This window comes from Nannospalax galili, unplaced genomic scaffold (assembly GCF_000622305.1).
Source record: "Nannospalax galili isolate Female #2095 unplaced genomic scaffold, S.galili_v1.0 scaffold2538, whole genome shotgun sequence".
NCBI lineage: Eukaryota > Metazoa > Chordata > Mammalia > Rodentia > Spalacidae > Nannospalax > Nannospalax galili.
The window spans coordinates 18,791-35,595 of record NW_008341667.1 but is presented as its reverse complement, the minus strand read 5'-3'; the positions used below and the strand labels follow the sequence as shown (position 1 = coordinate 35,595).

The following is a 16,805-nucleotide window of genomic DNA, read 5'->3' as shown; positions in this document are numbered from 1 at the left end:
AGACTGAGAGGAGCTACCATCAGATAAGATACTTCATTCCCAAGGGCACCATCGCCTAGGCATGCAGCCACCAGCAGGCACCCAGGCACATGCCCGAATACATGGGCCTCACACAGGCAGTCACAGGTAGACACATAGATTGGCACACACACTGCATGAATGTTGGCACTCAGATCTATAGGCAGAGACCCAGGCAGGCTGGTGAAGGCAGAGACTCAGGCCTCTGACCTCAGGGCCACATTAAACAGAATTAACAGAATCACATAATAGTTTGTGATTCTGTTTGGCACTCTAAAAAAGAAAAAAAGTTACAAAACAGATTACGGCACTGTTTACTTTTGGGGTTCATGGATATTTCATGTCAGGCGATTTGTGCTGACTCACAGCCCTCTGGATATCTCCTGTCAGCCATCTTGGCCCATGCCAAGGGTGTGAGGTTCATAGCCAAGTCCTGCTTCTTGTACAGCTCGCTCTCTCTCTCTCTCTCTCTGTCTCTGTCTCTCTGTCTCTCTGTCTCTCTGTCTCTCTGTCTCTCTCTCTCTCTCTCTCTCTCTCTCTCTCTCTCTCGCTTTCTCTCTGCTTACTGCTTGGTGTCAAGCCACAATCAGTTATGGTACCTTCCTGCCACCATATAGCCCGGAGCAAGTGCTCTGCTACATTCCCCTCCACCATGATAGACTGTATTCCTTGACCGGTGAGACAAGATAAATCTTTCCATAAATTCTTTCTGTCAGTTATTTGGTCACAGAGAAAAGAAAAGTAACTAACACAACTTCTTCCTCCATGTTATTATGCCAAATCCCACCCCACTGCTCAGGGTCAAGTCTGTTTGGAACACTCTCAAATATTTTTTTTAAATATTCTCTAATTTAGTAGATTTAATTGAATATTCCCTAACTAAATATTTCCTAATTTAACGCTGCTCATTGGCTTGCTCTCCTGGCCAAGCTCAGCCTACTTTCTTATACAACCCAGGACCCAAGGGTGGCATCACCCACAGTGAGCTGGGCCCTGCCATATCATTCAACAATCAAGAATCAAGAACAAACAATCACAGACATGTCAACAGGCCAGTCTGATGGTAGAAATTCCCTAGTTGAGATTCCTTCTTTCCAGGTGGGTCAAGTTGACACCTGAAGCTGTCCAGTGCAGAACTCCTCAGATTTCAGTTTCACGTAAGGGGAAGGTGCTGATTAATGAGATCCAAGACACAACGTGTTTTGGGAAGCACCCCAGGACCCATTTCTTTTCAGGCCATTCTTAGAGCTCTGAAGTTAGCAGGACAGTGTGGCCATATTGCTGAGAAGAGAGGCAGTGGCTTAGGGACTTCTCCCTTCCTCCCTCCAAATCCTTGAGGATTGTGGTTGCTCAGGGCCGGTAGGATTTAGTGAAGAGGCAGAAGCAGGAGGATCAGGATCTTGAGTCCGGCCTGGAATACAGTTTTCCCCCAAACATAAATCCGCAGACACTCCTCACATCAAATGTGCTCTCCAACAACACCAACCAAATTACTGTCATTGCTCCTCTCATCAGCTCCTCTCAACATCCCCCATGGCCCACTTCCCACGCGCTCCTGCCCAGCCTATTCCCCACACCCAGCTCTACAGCGGGACCCTCACAGCTGGACCCACACCTTTCCTGGACAGTCCTGTGCCCACCACACACCATCCTCCTCCATCAAACTCCCGTCCCAGCCGCCCGACCTCAGCGCTGCTTTGTGTTCGTCCTACACCTCGCAAACCAGCGACCTGCAACCACCAAGACCAGGAGTGACCACTACAAAGACTTTTGTCCTTGTTTTCTCTCGGTGTGTTTTTAAAAATATTTTATTAATTATTTTATGTGTATGAGTGTATTGACGGCATGCATGTGAGTGCACCGGTGTTGTGCAATGCCGGGGAGGTCAGAAGTGGGCTTCGGATCCCCTGGAACTGGAGTTAAGGAGCCGCCATGTGGGTGCTGGGAATGGAGCCGGAGTCCTCTGCAAGAGCAGTCAGTGCTCTTAACCGCTGAGCCATCTCTCCAGCCCCTTGGTGTTTGTTTTTAACACAGCAACAGGAAAATAAACTAAGGCAACCTTATGCTATATGAAACAATATGAGAATTGGATTTTCCATGTTACCTTTGAGCTTAAATATCTAAATATCGTTAGTATTCTTTAACATGTTGCTGCAGCCAAGTCCAGGGCATGTCCAGATGTGGAAATGCCGAACCCACTCCAGGCTAGGAAACCTACAGCTGCGGGGGTGGGGGGTGGGGGGAGCGTGCTCCCCTGAGCTGGTGGGGCTTCTTGAAGGCAGTGTGGACAGCAAATGGAGGGCTTGTGCTCTTGCGATGGGAGGGCCAGTGACAGAACGAGCTGTGTCCTCTTTCCTATCAGGGTCTCTTCCCACCCTGACGCCAGTCTGTCATGTAGTCACACACTTGGCGGTCTGTGTCAGCATCCAAGGTCTAGTGGACCCTCCCCCCACCCCAATCAGGTTCCCGAATTAGACTCCTTGTTAGTGACTGGAGGCCAATCCCACGGTCTCCATTGTGCAAGTGACAACTGCCACATGTGCGCTTGAAACTTTCCCAGCTGGAGTCCTTGCAAACTGTAAGTGAGCAGCGAGGGAGACCAGCCTAGGTGCACGGCGTGCGTGCTGCAGTGATGGGTGTGAGGTCGGGAGGTGGGCAGGGCAAATGAAGAGCAGAGCGGAGGCCGGAGAGGCGTGCACGGGCCTGCGTGTGAGAGACTGCGGTAGCTGAGAGGAGGAGCTGGGCCAGGCCTGGGAGGCCGGAGTCCTGGGCGCTGTGCGGTGGTGGTTTGTTTGTGTGGGCGACCGGCAGGGGGCGCGCGGCGCAGGTCCCGGAAGTAATGGGTTCGAAATAATGGGTGCGAGAAGTAGTGGGTGAAGAGAGGCGGGGCAAGTTCCCTCGGAGGTGGGGTTGCGGGGGAGACTGAGAGGTTGAGAGCAGGCCGGGTGTGTGAGTGCGTGCGTGTGCGTGCGTGTGCGTGCGCCTGTCTGAGCGCTCGCCCCAAGCCGTGAGTGTGGATTTGGAAAATGGAGGAGTGCAAGCGGAACCCAAAGGAGCACTGTTGGTTTCCCGGTCTCACTCCTTTGTCCAATCCAGATTTGTTAAATTCTGTAGTAGGTGCATCAACCTTGAACTGCTTCAAGTAGTCCCGTAGCTGCCTACTTCTAGGCGGTAGTGGTGGTGTACACTGGTAAGTCTATGCGGAGGAGGCAGAGGCAGGAGAATCTCGAGTTCGAAGTCACTTTGGGTTGCACGTTTTTCTCTCCAAAACGCAAATCCGTAAATATCCCCAGTTCATATTAGGTGTTTCTGTTCTCCCCTCGATGTTTGATTTTCTGGTTTTTTTTTTTTCACACCCAACTCAGGAAATCAGTTTTTCAAGGAGTTTTCACTCCAAGGGGAACTTGCCCAGTACAGATGTAATGTTTGGGGATGCTCGCTGAGTTCCTGATTGAAAGACTGCCCTCATTTTATATTTCATGTAATTTAATTCTTAAACGCACCCTAATCAACTTGGTTGCTTTTCAGAAATTAAGTTCACTTCAATCAATTAATTTAAATGAGAATTCAGCTTAAATCAAGACGCATTCCCAGTGGTCATACTGACAAAGAGCCCCACTTGCATGCCTGGTCTGCAAGGTCCTTGTCCTGCGGAGGGGCTTGTGCTTGTCCTGTTCCTCCTTGTTCGTTGCATTCACTTTATGCTCTGCAGCAGTACGGGGCTCACAGGAAATAGACATTTCTCCTAGATCTCTGCCCGCATCCTATACATGCTTCGTGGATTTTTTTCTCTTATGCTTTGTCTATTAACATAAAGGCCCGGGTTCATCCTTATTACACCTGGTGTGTTTCCTCCTCTTTCTTCTAGTCCTTCCCCCTCCCCACTCTTAATCTCCCTTCTCCTATTTTTTTTTTTTTTTTTGTTGTTGTTGTTTTTGAAACAGGATATCTTTACAAGTTGACTAGCTGTCCTGGATTTTGCTGTGTAGACCAGGCTGACCTCTAACTCACAGAGATCTGCCTGCCTTTGCCTCTCAAGTGGTATTAAAGGCATGGGCCACCTGGCCTACATTTTATTTTGAAAATTTCATACATTTATACAATGTATATTGATCATATCCATCCACCACTATCTCTCTACAACTCCCCCTAGCGCTCTTCATTCTCCTAACTCCAACTTCATATCCTCCTTTAAAAAAAGTGTTAATACTCCCCTGAATCCAATTAGTGCTGTTCCTATTCCTATAGGTGTGTGGCCATCCAGAGGAGCTTCATCAACCCACAAGCAATCACATCCCAAAGAATGGTGACTGTCTCTTCCTCAGCAGCCAGCAGTTACCAGTAGTTCCTGTGATGGGGTTTTGCCTCAGATCCCCTCTCCCATACATGCTGGAATTATGACTGGTTTGATCTTGTGCAGGTCTTATGCAGGTAACCATAGCTGCTGTGAGTTGATGTGTGGACAGCCATAACATGTCCAGAAGTCAGCATTTTCCCACTCTCCTCTCTATCTACAGGCTCTTACATCCTGAGAATTTAAACATCCACGGCAATCTCTATACAAATGCCTTGATCAATGGCTGTTATTCTTTGATGAAGACAACAAGAATTTCCCTTGCCACAACAAGGTCAAACCCCCTATGATAAGGGGAAAATTGTGTTCTACCACCTTAAGAGAACAGCCTGGAGTCAGAGGTGAAAAGAAATAAGATCCAGTCAAAGACTTGATCAGAAGAAGGGAGGAATGATCATCACCTTAATGAGGTTTCACTTCCATAGCTCAGAGCCCCTCCAGTGATGCAGGTCCCTATGGATCCCACTGCTAGCCTCCCTGCTTCTCAGTTTTAACTCAAGAAGCCTAATGATTTCATTTCCTTCTTTCTATCTCCCCTTTTATGACATTGTCCAAAATTCTAAGTGTGCTTGCCCTGATACTGTGGACATTCTTACGCCCTCTGAAACAAAAATGTATTTCTGTGGGCTAGGGGAGGTTAGACTAGCCCAACAGGCCATTAGATGTTATCTGCTGGGTGTCCACATTGCTTCATTACTGACCTGGCCTTACACCCTTAATTCCCTAATCTTAGATTTCTTTCATGGACTTCTCTTTCCACTGTTTGGCACCTGATCTCTCTCTCTCTCTCTCTCTCTCTCTCTCTCTCTCTCTCTCTCATACTTATGTGTGACATAGCACACATGTGGAGGTGAGGACTATTGCGATTACAGGCACATGCTACTGTGTCCATTATGTAGGATCTGGAGACCCAAACACAGGTCCTCACACTTGTATAGCAAGCTCTTTACCCACTAAGTCATCTCCCCAGCCCTAGTTTTATTTCATCTGTACATATATGGTATCAGGTATCTATAAGGTATAGAACCCACAAATAAGAGAAAGCGTGCAATGTTTGTCTCTGAGACTGACTTAATTTACTTAATATAATGATCTCAATTTGCATCCATTTTCTTGCAAATGACAGAACTTCATTCTTTATGGCTGAAAAAAAATAGATTGTGTATGTAAAGCACATTTTCTTTATCCATTCCTCTGCTGATGAACACCTAGGTTGGTCCCATACTTTAGCTGCTGAGAACATGCTACACTAGACACTGATATGGGAGGGTCTCTGTGTTATGTTGACTTAGAGTCTTTTGGGTAAATACTGAGAAATGGAGTGACTGAGTCAAATGAGAAATCTATTTTGCTTTTTGAGAAACCTCCATACTGATCACCACAGTAGCTGATTTCTGCAGTAACTGGATTAGTTTAAATTCCCACCAACAGTGTACACACTCCTTTCTCTTGTGCACATCCTCACCAGCATTTGATATGTTTTTATCTTGATGACTGTCATTCTGACTGGAGTGAGATGGAATTTCAAAGTATTTTTCATTTGCATTTTTCTGATGGCTAGTGATCTCAAACACTTTTTCATATGTTCATTGTATTTCACAGTTTTAGAATTGTTTGTTGATTTTAGGCCATTTATTGATTGAGTTGTTTGCTTTATTGTTATTTAATTTTTTCAGTGCTTTGTATGTTCTCGATATTAATCCTCTTCCAGGTGTATAGCTAGTAAAGATTTTATCCTGTTCTGTAGGCTGTTTACACCAATTGTTTCTTTTGCCTTGCAGAAGCTTTTTAATTACATGAAATTCTATTTGCCCCTTGTTGGCAAATTTCCTGAGCAATTGGAGTTATAGTCAGAAAATGTCTATGCTTAAAGTGTTTTCCCTATTTTTTCCTCCATCAGAGGTTTTCAGGTGTTATTGAATTAAGGACTTTGATCTTTCTAGTATTGATCCTCATACAGGGTGAGAAACAGATCTAACTTTATTCTTTTACCTGGGATTATCTAGTTTTGCCAGCACCATTTGTTAAGGAGGCTATTTGTCTCCTGAAGGAGCTCAGTTCTGTAGAAGGTGAACAAAGGACAAGATAGAGTCCAGCTGTCCCTTGAAAACAAGAGAATGTTTGGACATTGGCAGAACATTGCCTTCCAGAGTCAAGGGCAGAACACTACTTTGGGATAGAAGAATAATTAGTGGTTGGGTTTGTGTTTTCCTTTCTCACAAACTGGAGCTCTGGGAAAGGGCTTGGTTAGTAACAGAAAAGAAAAACAATATTTTACTTTGTACTTTGCTTGATTTATATTTTGCATGCTGTCTCCTTGGCTGACCCTGTTCACTACGTATAATAAGCCACTCTTAGAATTAAACTTACTCTTCTCCACCAGAGAGCTGAGTTCTTTGCCTTCTTTCATTTTGCTGCCCCCCCAGCAGATCCGAGTCTCTGTAGCTGGTGCCCAGTGTGCAGCTCCAGGAAGGTGGTGAATGGGTTTCGAGCAAAGGCTGTGGAACCGAAAGGGAATTAGAGTCGGCTCAGAGGTAAGTGCATCTTTCAGAAATATTGTTGGCAAAGAAAAATGGGGAATTCACGGTCAGTGGATGAGTAATACATCCATTTGTTAAAAGCCCTCTTGAAAGGGGGAATAAAAGTAAAAAATAAAACTTTCAAACAGTTATTTAAACCGGTGAAAAAACACTATTATTGGTTCCACCCTGAAGGGCGGACTGTTATAAACTGTAAAGTATGGAGTCAGGTTGTGAAATCTTTAAAGAGAGCCCATCAGCAAGGAGAGCTAATTCCTATTCTGGTATGGTCTCTTTGTACTTTAATTTCTAATGCTTTCCAGCCTCTTCAAACAGACTCAGAGAGCTTTCTCAGGTGATGGAGTCTCTGATAGTGAACTTTTTAAAAAAACAAAGGAGGGATATTAAGGAAGGAGAAAGTGGTCAGGGGTTTCTTTCCGCTGATGATTTACCACCGACTGGGCCCTTACTCCTGACAAGGCCCTTAGCTCAAACACCTTTAGAGGTTGTTGAAGAATCATCTCCAGAATTAGAAGAAGATCTTAACATTTTATATGAGGAGCTAGAGGCTGGTCCTCAGGTTAAGATGATTAAGAAATCTAATGAGATAGAAACCTTATCTTCTGAGGATGAGATTAAAAATCTCCAAATCTCAATATAAGGAACTTTCGAAGGAAATAAATTGGCAACACCAAAAGGGAAGGAACTGAAGATTATTATTCTCCTTCTCCGTGTAATCCTAAATATGTGAGTTTAAAGAAACAAGACTTGGCTAAATATAAATCTGGACTTAAACATGCAGAATTTCAAAAAGCCTGTACACACTGTTCCATAAATAATATTTTCAATTTTCTTCTGTTAATTGAGTTCCTCCAAATGAAGACTATTCAGAAAGGGCATCCCAATTTTCTCATACCCCTGTAACTTTTAAGACCTTCAAAGTGTTGAAACAAGCAGTGGTTACGTATGGGATGCATTCTACTTGTGTTAGAGGGATTTTACAAGGTCTTGCTACAGAGTTTGGATTAATACCATTTGATTGGGAAGCTTTAACTAAATCAGTTTTGGAGGCAGGAACTCACTTGCAATTTAGAACTTGGTGGCAAGATGAAGCTGTAACTATGGCTTGAAAAAACCAAGAAAGCAATGTTACTACAACAGCTGAACAGTTAATGGGGTCTGGAGTATTGCTTGGAGTTGAAAGGCAACTTCAATATAATGACACTGCCATTTCCCAAGTAAGGCTTTGTTGTCTTAAGGCTTGGGATAAAGTTGCAAACCCTGGACACTCTTCAGCATCATTTACTGAAATTATGCAGTCAGCTAAGGAGCCATATATAGATTTTTTTGTCTCATTTACGAGATGCCGTTACTAAAGCTGTCTGGCAAATTGAGGTACAAGATCTTTTGCTACAGACCTTGGCTTTTGAAAATGCTAACTCAGAATGTCAAAAGGCTCTAAGACCTCTTTAGAGCACAGGGAACCACCTTAACTGAATATATTAAAACATGTATGGACCTAGGTCTGAAAGTTATGAGGCAAATGTGTTAGCTGCTGCCCTCAAAGGAGGATTAAGACAGAACTTACCTAAATGTTGCAATTGTGCGAATCTGGAAAGACTGTAGAAAGGGAAATGGTACTATGGTCCCTAATTGCAATCATAACATTAATAAAGTTCCTGGATTATGCTGTAAGTGTAAAAGAGGTAAATTTTGGACTAATTAATGTCACTCAGCACAAGATAGGGATGGAAATTTGATTCAGGGAAATGTGCGTCTGGGCCCGACCCCAGGCCCCACGCCAATCAATGTGGGATTGACACATGCATACCTAGTGAGCAATGGACTTCTGCACTCAGCATCCCAAAGTGAGTCTCAAATCTTCTCCATGCCACCAGGGGTGCACACAGCATTAGATATACCAGCTATACAAAATATGACATTATTCCCATGGAATGCAAGTCTATACCATTAGTACAGGGATAATAGGCCCCATATCCAAGGACACAGTGGGTCTACTATTAGGAAGACGCAATCTGACATCTAAAGGATTTTTTTGTGCATACCAGAGTAATTGATCAGGATTATACAGGAGAAATTGAGATTATGGCGACTGCTACTTGATCTATTTGATTTGAGGCTGGGGAACAGATTGCTCAATTATTAATTTTACCATATGTAAAAGGAAAATCTTCCCCGGTTCAGTATACCAGGGGTTTGGAAGTACTGGGAAAAAGGTTTTTCAACAAAGATATTTAGAAGATACTAGACCCACTATTTCTGTAAAAATAAAAGATAGAACCTTTTCTGGGTCATTAGATACAGGAGCTGATGTATCTATTATATCACATGATGAGTGACCATCACATTGGCCCTGTGAGAAGGTAAAAGCCACTTTTCAGGGATAGGTACCTTAACTGATATTTACCAGAGTGCTACGTCATTACAGTGCATTGGTCCAGATAATAGTAAGGGAATTATCAAGCCATTCATTGCTGATATTAGCCTTAATTTATGGAGAAGAGATTCATTGTCCTAATGGGGAGCGTCTATACACATTCCTGCCATTTTTTCCCCACAGCAAAAATACGATGAATATGCAGTATAGTCCTCTACAAGGTTTGGGTAAAAATTTATAAGGAAGAAAGGAATCTAAACTGTCATCCATTATTTCCTATAATCGCCAAGGTTTGGGATATCCAAATTTACCATAGTGGCCACTGAGGTAAGCTTTGCTTTTCCATTTTCACGGAAAACTGATAAGCCCATATGGGTTGAACAGTGGCCACTTGCGAAGGAGAAGCTTACTGCCTTACATGCATTAGTAAAAGAACAGCTAGATGCCAGTCATATTGAGCCATCTAACAGCCCAAGGAATTTTCCAGTTTTTGTGATAAAGAAAAAAATCTGGAAAATGGAGAATGCTTACAGATTTGAGAAAAATTAATGAAGTAATTCAATCCACGGGCCCCCTACAACCTGGCTTACCTCAACTGAGTGTTATTCCTAGGGAATGGAAATTGATTATTATTGATTTAAAAGACTGCTTTTTTTTTTTACCATTCCTCTTCAAATAAGAGATAGAGATAGATTTGCCTTTATTATCCCGGCTCTAAATAATCAAGAACCCGCCAAAAGATATCAATGGAAGGTGTTACTTCAGGTAATGCTTAACAGTCCTACTATGTGTCAAAATTATGTAGCTCAACCATTACAAAAGGTTAGAGAAGCCTTTCCAGAGGCTATGATTATTCATTATATGGATGATATTTTATTTGCACAGCCTCCTGAAGATGTATTGGAAGCTTTATTTAAAGACATTGCACACTACTTGATATCTCCATTCCTATAGATGAGAAATAGCTCCTGAGAAAATCAGCGTTCCGAGTCATTTAAATATTTGGGAACTACCAAGTATAAGACTTATATAAAACCACAAAATATTAATATTCGTAGAGATTGAAAAACACTTAATTTTTTTCAAAAGTTATTGGGCGATATTAACTGGTTGTGGCCTATGTTAGGCATTCCCACTTATGCTCTTCAAAATTTGTTTCTAACACTACAAGGTGATTTTGATTTGAATTGTCCTCAAAGTTTAACAGTAGAGGCTATGAAAGAATTAAGATGGTTAGAACATATTCAACAGACAAAATTGGATCGATTAGATTCTCATTCTAGTGTTTCTCTCTTTGTAGTTCCCACCACTCATTCTTCATCAGGTTTCTTTTTCTAAGAACCAGACATTTTCATAGAATGGCTATTTTTACCTAATAAGACAACAAAAAGGTTGACTACATTTGTTGACAAAAATAGCATGGATTATTTTGAAAGGGTGCTTGTGCTGTAGAGCCTTAGTAGGAATGAATCCTACAGACATTATGGTCTCACTGACTAATAAACAACAGCAAGATTTGTTAAAAGTAAATGAAGAATGGGAAATTGCATTGGGTAATTTCATTGGGAATCTCTAATCAATATCCAAAGAAGGAAATAATACAATTTCTTAAATTAACATATATTATTTTAGATAAAATTATTGTTTCAGAGCCTATTTCATATAGCTCAACTTTACAGATACTAATAAAATCGGTCTAGCAGGTTATACCAATAGTAAATACATACATAGATTACAAAAATCACCCTATTCATCAGTACAAAAGCCAAATCCGCTGCAACTATCATGGCATTAACAGATTGTCCACAAGCTTTAAATATTGTTGCAGACTCTCAATATGCAGCATTTACTGTTCAGCATATATCCACTGTTTACTTTCATCCTGCTAATACTGAGTTATGTAATCTATTTCTTCAATTGCAATCCTTCTTACTTCTAAGGCAATTTCCACTATTTATTACTCATATTAGATCTCATACTAATCTTCCTGGACCTATGACAGATACTAATCAGAAAATAGATGAAATGTTGCAACATCAACCAAATCCCTGTAATAATCTTACTGATATAATTAACTTTCTTTGAGACACACATGCTAATTGGAGAGCGTTGGTTCACCAATTCAACATTCCACAAAGATTGGCTAAAACTATTGTAAGGCAGTATGACATTTGTCAACCAATTAACAATGGTCCTTTGCCTAGGAGTCTAAACCCCTGGGGGTCACAAGTTAATAAAATGTGGCAAATGGATGTCATTCATGTTAAAATGTTTGGAAAATTGCCATATGTCCATCATACTATTCATACTTTTTCCACTTTTCAATGGGCAACTGCATTACCAAATGAAAAAAGCTTCTTCTGTAATCTTACTTTTAAAAGAAGTCATGAATATCATGGGAGTTCCTAAGCACTTAAAAGCTGAAACTGCTCCAATTTATCTCTCAAAGGTTTCAGTCATTTCTCTCTCAATGGCATATCAAGCACATCACTGGAATCCCATACAACTCACAAGGACAAGCCATTATTGAGTGTTCCAATAGGATATTGAAAGAAATGTTAATTAAACAGAAAGGGGGGAAGATAACCCTCTTTGACATATATTATTAGATGCTTTATTTACCCTAATTTTTTTGAATCACAATGTTCAGGATTTTACAGTTGCAGAAATGCATTGGCCCTGTATAAAAGAAACAGAATCTCTACAGCCTATATGGTATAAGGGTATTACTACAAATAATTGTCATAGAGCACATGTAATAAAATGTGGAAAAGGTTACACTTATATTTCCACAGACTCAAATCAATTTTGTATCTCATGCCATCTCATAAAGCTTTGAGATGAACAAATGCCCACACTTCAATCCTGAACTGGCCACTGAACGAATGGCTCTTTGGGCCTGACCATACGGAAGGTGGCCAGACCATTGCCTTCTGCTAATTCTTGTACCCTTCCCTCATAGGGCCAACTGGGTTACATAGCGCTTTTTCTCCTCAAACACAGTATCTAGAGATATGACTTGACAACTGACTGCCCGTCCTATCGGGTTTTTTCGTTTTGTTTGATTTTCCTTTTTTTTCGCTGTTTGGTTTTTTTCACACCCAACTCAGGAAAATAGTTCTTCAAGGAGCGGAAACTTGTCCAATATATCATGTTTGTCAATGCTTGCTGAGTTCTTGATAGAAAGACTGTCTTTTGTTTTGAAAGAAAGGAAATTTAACTCTCAAACCCATCCTAATCAACTTGGTTTGGTTGCCTTTTGGAAATTAAATTCATTTCAGTTAATTAATTCAATTGATAATTCCCCTTAAACCAAAAGTCATTCATTCCCAGTGGTCACAGGCTGACAAAGAGCCCCACGTCTGCGTCTGCTCTGTGCCGTCCTTGTCTTTCGGGGGTACTTCCCCTTGTCCTTGCTGTTGTTTGTTGTATCCTCTTTAGGTTTTAGAGCAGTACCTCCCTCACAGGGAATTTCCAGGAAATAGACATTTCCCCTAGATCCTCTGCCTGCATCTACACAAGCTTCACCGGTTTCTCCTCTTGTGATTGTCTATTCACTTGGAATACAGACCTGGTTATGGGAACCCACCCTTGTTATACCCGGTGGGTTTCCTTGTCTTCCTCCCTCTGATCCTCCTCCTCCACCTCCTTCTTCCCTTCCTCTTCCCCTCCTCCTCCTCCTCTTTCCCCCTCCCCCTCCTTATCATTCCTATTTTTTAAAAATATTTTATTTGTTATTTTTATTTTATGTGTATGCATGTATTGCCTGCATGTATGGAAGTGCACCCGTGTCGTGCAGCGCCGCAGAGGTCAGAAGAGGTTGTCGGATCCCCTAGAACTGGAGTTTTACAGACAGTTGTTCAAGCTGCCATGTCGGTGCTGGGATCTGAACCTGGTTCTTCTGCAAGAACATTCAGTGTTCTTAACCGCTGAGCCATCTCTCCAGCCCCCAACCTTCTAAAAATATTTTATCATTTTTACTCACTCCTATTTTTTAAAAAAAATCTTTTCTTCATTCTTCGAAAGTGTCGTATAATAATACAATATGTATTGATCATATCCATCCACCACTTTCTCTCTCCAAGTACCCCTAGTGTCCTTCATCCTCCCAACTCCAACTTAATGACATCCTTTTAAAAAAAATCTTATTACTAACTCCCTGAGACAATTAATACTGTTTCTATTCACATAGCTGTGTGGCCTTCTGCTGGGGCATCATCAGCCTACCAGCAGACACATCATCTTCCCTTAAGCAGCCAATAGTTCCTGTGATAGGGGTTGTGCCTCAGGATCCCCTCTTCCATCCATGCTGGAACTATGACTGGTTTGTTCTGGTGCAGGTCTTATGCAGGAAACCACCTCCTGTGAGTTGATGTGTAGAACTCAACATTTCCCTATCTCCTCCCCATCCAAAGTACTTGATGGGGGAGATTGATAAAGATGACCCATTCACAGCTGAACACTCAGTGTCATCTACACTTGCACCTAGACTAGTTATGAGTCAGTCTCTCTTATAATCACTGTCCGATGACCAGAGTTGAGAGCTGTGCAAATTTGTGGGTATAAACATAAATATTCAGAATGCAATTTGACAGCATGACTATTTAGCAGAACAACAGTAGGCTCCCCATTGGGGCCTATGATCTCCCCAGCTATGAGCTTTTGACTGAGGCAACTAAATGAACATTTGTAGTCTCTGAACAGGCCACTGGCCAAGCACAATTACTTAGGACCATCAACCAGACCCAACCATTTAAATCAGATGTAACCATTAACACAACAAATTTTGGCTGTGGACTGTAGCAACATATGAGGAGAAATGTTCCCATAGGATTTTGGTCACTACTGTAAAAGGGGACTGAGGCTTGCCATACTCTTATTGAAAAGCAGTTAGCAGCAGTGGAAACTACGTTGCAGGCAGGCAGGTCAGTCTATGGCTGGGAAGAGGCAAAGTCCTAGTAAGCACTGTATACCCCATTACCAGATGTGGAAGCTCTTGTGATTCACTCCAAAGACAGGGGTGGCCAAAACCCTGACTTTGGCTAAGTGAGTAGCCTACCTAGACTGAGGCAGGGGCTTAACTATTAATCTCCTAACAGCTGAATTACAGGAGATCCTGGGACCAGTAGAATTTGTAACAATGTCAGACATGGGTTTCCAAGAGATAAATGCTCTGGAACCAACTCCCTGTGGAGATAGAACTACTCCACCTCTTGACACTGATGGTTCCAGCAGGAGACTTTAGGCTACATGGACAGCAGCATCAGTCCTGCTGTCCAACAACATTACCTGGACAGAGACAGGAGTGGATCAAGTAGCCAGCTAGTTAAATTAAGGGCTGCATAGCTAGTGGTTATGAATGAGCCCTCCCCATTCATGTGTGTACACTAATAATAGTTCAGTGTTCAGGATGCTTACCCTATAAACACCCACATTACACCTGCAGGATTGGGAGGTGGACCAGCAACCCCTGTGGAGCTGCACCATGTGAGAAGACTTCTGGTGTATAGAGCAACAGAAGTCTGTGTGAATTTTTCATGTCAACTCAAGGGAGAAAGGCCTTAAGCAGTTAATTGTGCTGGAATTCTTGCTTCTCAGCTGGGAAAAGGGCTCCATGAATTTCTTGGGTGAGGGGATCCTCCCCCTTTCTATGTCCCCATAATTTCTCCTGCCTTTTCAGCCACCCATATCAAATTATTTAATTTAACTTTCCCCTGCCTAAATATTATAAATTGCAGTTTACATTGTATGTAACTAAAAATCCAGCAAAGCAACATATTAAAGGTGGGTTGGATAGTCAGACAGTTTTACCAGCTCCTCAAATGACTTTTAGACTCAAGCTTAGGAAAATAGTGAAGTAGGAAACATCTTTCTTTGCCACTTTCTCTTCATGTCTTGGCATTTCTCCAATTGTAATAGCAACCTGTGATACTCTAGGCTGCACAGCAAGTCTGAGTTCTGGAGTGAGGGATCAGAAGTTTAGTCTTGCATTGTTTACTCGCTCATAACATCAAGAAAAATGATCCCCAGCTAATGCTAGTACTGACATATGAAATCATGTGGATTTAATTGTTTTTAACCAATGGCTTCAGGATGCACCAGTACAGGTGAAAAAGCGTGAGATTGCAGTGCCCTCTGTTGGGAACGCTTCAAATATTAACTCTGGTAGAGGGAAACACTGATCTTTGAGGCACCTATAGAACAGGCCTCCTATATATACAACCTGCTGTATATACAAACATCTTCAAGTATGCAAATAAATGCAAAACACAAACTCTTGAGGGAAAGCACTGATGTTTAACACCCACCATCTTGTAAGTAGCCATGAAAACCAGAATATAATTGGCCAGAGATTGTGTCACATTAGTGAGTGTGAAACATTAATGTGCCCACCTGGATTCCTTGTTAGCCCACAGAGCCGTATTCACTGGTCTGGAACACTGCATTTCTAAAATCTCTAGGTGACACCTGTACTGCTGGTAGGACTTTCCAGTAACTTCCATTCTGAGCCTAGAGACAAAGTCACTCTTGCCAGCTTGTAGCAAGGGCCAATTTCTGTAGTCCTTATATTAGGTAGCTAGTTAGAAATGCACAGACTCAAAGGTCATTGAGGATGCAGTCCTCCCCAATCATCTTGACTCCCACCTCCCATGCCCCTATAATGCTCTGATTTTGAGGAAAGGGGTAGCATCTCAATTGCCCCTGCTGAGGATTTGAAAATCCGTGGTGAAGCCCCAGGAACCCTTTACAAATGGCTTGTCAGTGGCAGATGCTATTCTCTGATGAATACAGCAGGGCTCCCCTTGCCTGGACAAGGCCAAGTCCCCTTGTGATAAGAAAATTCTGTTCTACAACCTCAGGAGTCAGAAGGTAAAAAGAAACATGATCCAGCTGAAGACTTGATCAGAAGATGGTGTGATGGCTAATCCTGGGTGTCAACTTGATTGGATCTGGGATTAACTGAAATGAAAGAGATATTCTTGATTGGATCATCTAAAGCTGGAAGACACACCCTAAATGTGGGTGTTACCTTCTGATGGCAGCCTGAATAAAAGGCCAAGGCAGAGGAGAACGCCTGCCTTCTTGCTGCTTGCCTTCTCTCTCACTGGTGAGTTCGTCTTGCTGCTATAGACTGAAGACTAGTTGATCTTTTGGAATTTGTCAGACCTTCAGCGCCAGATTAGGGCTACTGAGACATCCAGCCTTGTGGACTGAGAGGCTATGGATTCTCCACCTCTCCAGTGTGGTGCAGCCATTGTTGGACTACTCGGACTCTATCCTGTGAGCTAAGCTGATAAATCTCTATACATATATTCATTCTACCGGTTCTGTTTCTTTAGAGAACCCTGACTAATACAGATGGGAAGAGTGACTTTGGCCTTAGTGCCATGTCACTTACAGCCCAGAAGCCCCTCCCTTGATTCAGTTGCTTACAGATACTCATTGCCATACCTGCCTGCTCCTGAGTTCTCTGAGATTGCAGAAAACATGACTTGTTCTTTTCCCTCTTCCCATC

General features: G+C 42.3%; 1 long non-coding RNA gene across 4 annotated transcripts; it reads left to right on the top strand.

Moving 5' to 3' along the window:
• Positions 1–2,921: 2,921 nt before the first annotated feature.
• Positions 2,922–16,303, top strand: LOC108491038. 4 transcript variants are annotated; one of them, XR_003850163.1, is made up of 5 exons: positions 2,922–3,208; positions 4,267–4,449; positions 4,536–4,713; positions 6,802–6,906; positions 16,150–16,303. It is a non-coding gene; the product is annotated as an uncharacterized LOC108491038 (long non-coding RNA). The 4 variants fall into 4 exon arrangements; XR_003850164.1 differs by having other exon boundaries at positions 6,799–6,906; XR_003850166.1 differs by lacking the exon at positions 4,536–4,713.
• Positions 16,304–16,805: the final 502 nt, after the last annotated feature.